This window comes from Alligator sinensis, unplaced genomic scaffold (assembly GCF_000455745.1).
Source record: "Alligator sinensis unplaced genomic scaffold, ASM45574v1 scaffold1258_1, whole genome shotgun sequence".
Lineage (NCBI taxonomy): Eukaryota > Metazoa > Chordata > Crocodylia > Alligatoridae > Alligator > Alligator sinensis.
In genome coordinates this window covers 270,173-277,570 of record NW_005842520.1, presented here as the reverse complement: position 1 = coordinate 277,570, position 7,398 = coordinate 270,173, and the positions used below count along the sequence as shown (strand labels likewise).

The window sequence follows — 7,398 nt, the reverse complement described above, 5'->3', positions numbered from 1 at the left end:
AGAAAGCGGGGGGTCCCCCAGCACCGGCCCTGTAGCCAGCAACAGCAGCAGGGACACTGGCAGCAGCAGCCGGGCAGAGTGAGCCACTGCTGCGGAGGCTGCCAGGAAGCCAAATCCATTTGCTGTGCTGCCTCCACCCTGCTGCATGCCCAGCGGTGGCAGACTGGCTTCACGCACACCACAGGCTGGGCTGCCCCACTATGCCTGAGCAGGGTGGGGCCAAGGGACCTGCCATGGGCTGGATAGAACCCTTGGCTGGCTGGATCCAGCCTCCCCCTGGTAGCGACAAAGTAAGAAAAGTAACTTTCAGAATATTGCAGAGCACTGGTTGTTCATGGTGATCTGTATGCATATTTACAAAGGACTTAAAATATATCATATTAAGTGATATTAAGTAAATACCCATGATTTTGTTGTAAAAAACCTTTACATCTCTCCTCTAAATTACATATCTCAACAGAGCTGCAGATGAAATGTCACCTTTGTCTTTCATGTGAGAGAAAGAAAGACTTAAATTTAGTTCCTCTGTATCTGAAAGCCCAATATAATTCCATGCACATGCAATATAGCACATTTTATGTAACACATTCAGTTATTTAAATTCATATCCTATGTTGGTCTGCCATCAATTTAACCTGTTTATTTTTGTAGGTAGTTTTCCCCAAATGGTCCCCAAAATTGTTTTAGGTAAAGAAAGCTAGTAGAGAAGGCCAGGAAAAAAATCTTTTTGTTTAATGGTACTTGAAATGTTATTTTCTTTATTGCATAAGTCAGTTCTGCCATTGCTGAAGTCTCCCGATGAATCATAATAGCTCAAGCAATGATTTTAATTAAAAACTTTCTGAAAAAGAATTAGGTCAATAGGCTGGAGATATCTGAAACTGCTAGGACACTGCTTTGTATACATTTTGGCTGACTGTTCCACTTTACACAGATTTTTACAGATTCACAGAAGTTTAGGGCTGGAAGGGACCATGTAAGATCATCAGGTCCAGCCTTCCTTCCTCTTTTCTAGTTGGTGTTCCAAACTTATTTTATATTTGTCCACATAAGAGAATCATTGCCAATTAAATGGTCAATAAGAAGTGAATCAATCATAATGCCTATTGACCAAGGGAGGAAATCATGAAAACAAATCCTTTGTAACAATAGCATTGTACAAAGCGACAGAATGATTGATGACAACCTCACTTAGGATGGTTCAAAAGTAATTCATCTGAAGTCATTGGAACTTACGCAACCAAAGTCAAGGCAAAAGGAAGTGATCTGGGTAGAATGAACTGAATGAATTATTTCACTTTTGTTCACTTCTTCATAAGCATCTTTCAGTTCTCTGTAAGAAATGCAGCCTAAATAATGATAACCCCTTTTAAAAAATATTTTCAACCTAATTTCTGTAGTGGGGTTTATCTGATGGACCTAATAATTGGCTACCCTAACTGTGTGTATAGAGTTTTGGAAATCACTTCCAACATGGGAATCCAAAACTTGGACAATTATTGATTGGGACCTGCCACTCCTAACCAGATGCAGTGGGAGTTGCTTGCATTGTGATTAGGGAAGCAAGACTACAAAGTTATGCAGCTGCCACCGAAAGCTTAACTAGAAGTTTTTGCAGCCTGGGTGTTTAGGGGACTGGGGGAAGGAGGGAGAGGGATGCTTACCTGACCAGGTCCTCCCTGCACTATGGTTGCTTTTCCTATGGCACAATCTCCCTTCACCATAGCTGCTGATGCTGTGATGCATGCTCCCCAGGGGCAAGTGTTCCTGTGCCTCCTCTAAATTGGCACCCAGAATGAGTTCCTTTCTCAACCCTAGTTATGCTACTGGCTGTCATTCTAGTTACCATAATATATTGAATATTCCACCATTGCTCCAACTGAAGCTGTATGACCAAATTTGAGCATTCAAAAGTGACAAATCAAGCTCCCAAGAAAACATGACAATAGCTTAAAAACACACAATGAACTTTATTCAATAGTGATTTTGGGATTCTTTTTATCTGCCCTGTGACTTCTGAACTTTCAGGGTTCCCATTTTGAAGTTTCATTTTGAAACCATAAGGCTAATAATTTTTATTGATATTAAATCAGAGATTCTCATTTAATCATGTAACTCCAGCAGTTAGAAAAAGTGCTAGCTACTGTAAGAATTTCAGGGTAGCTGTGGAACATAAGTATTGATCTCTAACACAAGCTACTAAATATCATTTTTATTAATATTTAAGCAGTCTTAAGTAAACTTGTAACTTGACTTTTGTGACTGAAAAAATGCCACAGGAAATGCAAACCTCCAAAGCCATCATTACCAAGCGCTAATACAAAGGTATTCTAATTCTACGGGACTGTTCTGATGAAACTACATACTGAATCGAGCTTTAAAGAACCTACTCACAGAGTACACGCTACAAAGGCATATTCTTTCTTTTTTTCTCTACCTATTCTATTAAAAAAACACAAACATTACACACAGTCTTACCTCAGGGGAGCATCTTTTCAATAGTTTGACTTCTCCATGGAAGCAGACGAATCCTGGAGTATTTACTGAGTTATCAATTTTAAGTTATGGGAGAGGGCTTTTGATCACTGTATGATACCCTCACATAGTGTCATATGGAACTGGGGGCATTTCATTGCAGTTTCCTGTTGAGAAACAAGAAAAATGACAGAATTGGTAGTGATGGCTGCTGGTTATTTTTGTTTCAGTTTGTGCTATTCTAAGTAAGTGGGCAATTAATACGAGTGGCCCATTATTCCCTCTTAGCCAAGAGAAAGTAACTATAGCATTGGAACATAAAGCCAAGCTTCCACCCAAATATCTTTGAATAAGGTGAAAGTGAGAATAGTAATGTTGTGTGAATGGACACTCTCTCTTCAGTTTCTCAGTTCTAATCCTCAAAGGGATTTTACAAAACACCTTTTGTAGATGAGCCTACAAACTTCACTTCATAAATCTACTGGATACAAAAAATCATGGACTAAATATAGACATTGCATTGATGGCACATTATAACCTGCCTGCCATCTGATAACCCTAGGTAACCTGTCTGCATTTTACCAGCTACATTCTACCACCATTTCTACATTCCTCCTCCTCCCCTGCCCCCACCTGTCTCACACCTATTGTCTTCCATTCCCCCTATTTCTCACTGCCCTGCATTTGCATTTCCACAGACCTGCATTTTGTATATTGACTTTTATTCTACCCAAAAGAGCACACAAACACCAACAGACTCTTCCTATGCCTGAAAAAGGGTGTTTGTGCCTGAAAGTTTTCAAAGAACAAATTTTCCAACTATTTAGATGGTCTAATAAAAGATATCACATCTACCCAAAGAACCTTGTCTGCCAATAGACAAACAACACATTTGAAGTAGTGGGAGTCGATATAGCAAGGATTATATCAGGCTTATCAGACTTAAATGACAATATCTCACTTGAAACTGACACCTATTTCAAGTACCACATTTTTTTGCATATAGCACACACCTTTTTTTTCCCCATAAACCAGAGGCTTGGAATTGGAGTGGGAAATTGCAGTGCAAAAAATTCAATGTGGTCAGGTTCTGCTGCTTACAGGCAAAAGCAAAAGTAAGAGTAAGAGCTAGAGCTGATTCATAGGGAGCAAAATAATAAGCAGGTTTGGATCCCTAACTCCTGCTACTTGGTTACTTATTAAAAAGAAAGGTCTTCTTTTCTTCATTCTACCTTTCAAATACAAAGGATGCATCTACATGTGTACTTTACTGTGGACTAGCCTAGCTCTACAGTAAAACATCACCATCTACACATGCATGCGTATTAGGGTACAGAAAACTAATTAACTCACCCTAAGATAGTACTGTTGAGGACAGTACTATCTTACTGTCAAGGACAGTACTATCTTACAGCAGAGTAATTTCCTGCATTGACATGCATGTGTAAATGCTGACTGCAGGCATATAGTGTACCTGGCCAGCCCAGCCCAGCCAGCTGGGGACCTGTTTCACCCTGGTGCAAATTGCTGCTGTCTTAGGTGCACGTGTAGACATTGCATCCAAGAGCAATTTACTTTGGCTTGAACTGCTCTGGAGTTTATTGTGTCACAATAATTGCATGTGTAGATGCACCCAAAGTATTCCAGAGCATATTGTATGCAAGAACATATGGTATAATGAACTCCTCTACAGGATGCTATTATACACTATGCCGTTTTAGCTGTAGGGTAGTATACCACGAGACAACACCTTAATTCCAATACTTACCATCCAAAGATCTGTTATAAATTGCATAAGGCAATAGTGTAAGCACACATGAAGTAGAGTTTGGAGTTTTAGTGCTGTCTTAACTGACATAAGGACACAACTTAAATACTCCCTAAATATTTATGAAAAAGAATCAGGAGAATGAGTTAGAAACTGTCCCTGAAAGTTTCCTATCAAAACACTAACATATGTTTTAATTAGTGCCTGCAAATAGTTTGTAATAAATATCTTGTTTAACAAATCAGTATCTTTATGTGACTGCAGAACAGCTGTGCCTAAAACACCCTTTTCCTTTAGTGGTATAAAAAAACCCCTCTTAGAGTCTTTTAATTGGGCAAGGATGAACAAATTGGGCAAATTTGTCCTTTTCAGGAAAGATAAGATGTTGTTCAAGATGTCTTGAAGCTACAGTATTCAAGGAATCAAGATCAGACTTCAAAATCAGAGCTCACACACACACACACACACACACACACACACACAGAAAAAACAAAAAAGACAAAAAACCAAATCCCCCACAAACAGCAGAAATCAAAAAGGAAGCTTTGGTGCCAAATCTTATTTGCAACCTGGCTGTTGGGAAAAAGACATATACAGAACACAGTCTTATGCAGCCAATCTAACAAACTGGTGCTAAGGTGAGCCTATTTAAGACACCATTTTTACTTTTCTTTCTAGTTACAGACTTAAAGCAGCATTGTAAGAGATGCAGTCTTGCTTGGCTTGGCCAGATTTATTACACAGAAGGCAAAGAGAGAGAGAGAGAGAGAGAGATGGGAAAGACAGACATCTGACAGAGAGGCTGATAAAGAGCCCACAAGTCTCACACAGCAGGTGTTGGTCAGGAATTAGCTGAAGCTGGTGGAGGTTGCAATATCACTCTGACTTCATTACTGATCAGTTTGCTGGAACAAGAAAAGAAAGACATAACTGTGCCACATTGGACCATAGGGACCTAGGAAATGTTAAGTGCTATGATAGTAAAACTTGCTCCATTATGCTTATTAACTTCCTGGTATTAGTAACATATTATAGATCCCCCTCCTTCCCCCAAGTAGCCTGCTCCTATCATTCATCCTTTCCCTCTTCCCCCTTACCCGTACTTTCTGGCACACCAAGTTTGGGCCACAATTCTCTTGTTTGAGACATGAGCACAAACACAATCCTTGGACAAGATCAACAGGCATTTTTGTTTGGACAGATGCAGTAATTCTCTTTTACTGCCCCTTACCTGCTTTCTTGTGGAATAGATAGTCCATGGACAGACATTACATTTGTAGCATTATATACATCGTCATTGTGCAAAAATGTGTGTGTGTGTGTGTGTGTAGGGGAGGTGGTATGAACGCCACGTGCCTCTGGAGGCTGAGGGGGCACAGTGAGCTCCCACAAGCGCTGGCAGTGGTGGTGGTGGTGGGAGTATGGCAGTACTCAGATGTGGCCTCACCAGTGCTGAATAAAGGGGAATAATTACTAGGGCTGTGGTACAAAGCTTCAGATCATGATTCGGATTCGGAGATGATTTGGATGATTTGGAGGCCAAATCTATGATTCCGAATCAAATCGCTGGAAGCTTTAGGCTTTCCGAATTGATTCAGAAAAGATTCGGAAAAGATTCGGTGAGCATGACATGCACCAAATTTCAAGCTGATAGGTGCAGGGGTTTCTGGGAAACTGCACCTCAAAGTCCTGAAAGAAAAACTCATGTCATATGTGTGTGTGTTAAGCCACAGTGGGGTGAAAACTGCAGGGATGGTAGCTCCTGCTGAGGCCACAAAGCCTGCCAAGTTTCAAGGAGATAGGTTCAGGGGTTTGGGGGAAACTGTACCTCAAGCTGCTGACAAGCAAAACTCGTGACGTGTGTGACACTGTGTGTGTTAAGGTGCAGCAGGGTGAAAGCTGCAGGCCTGATAGCCCCTGCTGAGGCCACAAAGCCTGCCAACTGTCAAGGAGCTAGGTGCAGGGGCTTCTGGGGCCCTGCACCTCTGGCTGCTGACAGGTAAAACTCGTGTCATGGGTGCTTGTGGGACTGTGTCTTGGGGCATGGGGGGTGGGTAGGGTGGAAACTACTGCAGGCCTGGCTGCTAAGCTACCCTGCTACCAATCAATCATGATTCACTCAGGGACCAGCTCAATACACAGTAGCTTGGGAGGATAATGAGTTAATGAGCAAGGATTAACACCTACAAAACCACAAACTAAGGACAGAAAAGAATCAATACAGAGCCAGGAACTGCTTCTGCCCCAAGACAGAGACAGTCAGTTGCACAAGCACCCATGTCACAAGTTTTGCTTGTCAGCAGCCAGGGGTGCAGGGCGCCAGAACCCCCCTGCACCTATCACCTTAACAGCTGGCAGGCTTTGTGGCCTCAGCAGGGCCTAGCAGCCAGGCCTGAAGTAGTTCCCCCCTGACCCCTGCCCTGTGCCCCAAGACAGACATAGTTGCACAAGTACCCATGTCACAGGTTTTTCCTGTCAGCAGCTAGAGGTGCAGGGCCCCAGAAGCCCCTGCACCTATCTCCTTGACAGCTGGCAGGCTTTGTGGCCTCAGCAAGAGCTACCATGCCTACAGTTTTCACTCCACTTTGGCTTAAGACACACATGTGATATGAGTTTTGCTTTCAGGATATTGAGGTGCAGTTTCCCAGAAACCCCTACACCTATAATCTTGCAACCTGATATGCAGGATGCTTTCAGCAGCTTTTCAACTCCTTCAAGTTTCGTCTGAATCAGCTAAAAGACAACAAAGTTATAGATATTTCATTGATTCCCCATTATACTCTATGGTCAAATCTCTGAATCGGCGCCGAATCTTTTGAAGCGATTTGGCTGAATTGAATCGGAAAAATGATTCGGATCTCTAAATTGAATCTCTGGCATCCAAATTGGCCAAACCTGAATTGAATAGTTCCCTATTTGCTCAGGCCTAATAATTACTTCCCTTGACCTACTGGCAACACACCTACCAATGAAGTCCAGTATGCCATTTGCCTTCTTGGCAACAAGGGCACACTGCTGGTTCATATTCAGCTTATTGTCCACTGTTTTCTGCAGAGCTGATGCCCAGCCAGTCAGACTTCAGCCTATACCGGTGCATGGGATTTTTCTGTCCAAAGTGCAGAATTTTGCACTTGTCCTTGCAGAACCTCATGAGA

At 42.0% G+C, this 7,398-nt stretch overlaps 1 long non-coding RNA gene across 1 annotated transcript; it reads right to left on the bottom strand.

The window, feature by feature from the left end:
• Positions 1-2,564: 2,564 nt before the first annotated feature.
• LOC102372578 lies at positions 2,565-5,573 on the bottom strand. Its single transcript, XR_324759.1, has 3 exons — positions 5,475-5,573; positions 5,071-5,148; positions 2,565-2,642 (listed from the first exon to the last, which is right to left on the bottom strand). It is a non-coding gene; the product is annotated as an uncharacterized LOC102372578 (long non-coding RNA).
• Between the last annotated feature and the right edge of the window lie 1,825 nt (positions 5,574-7,398).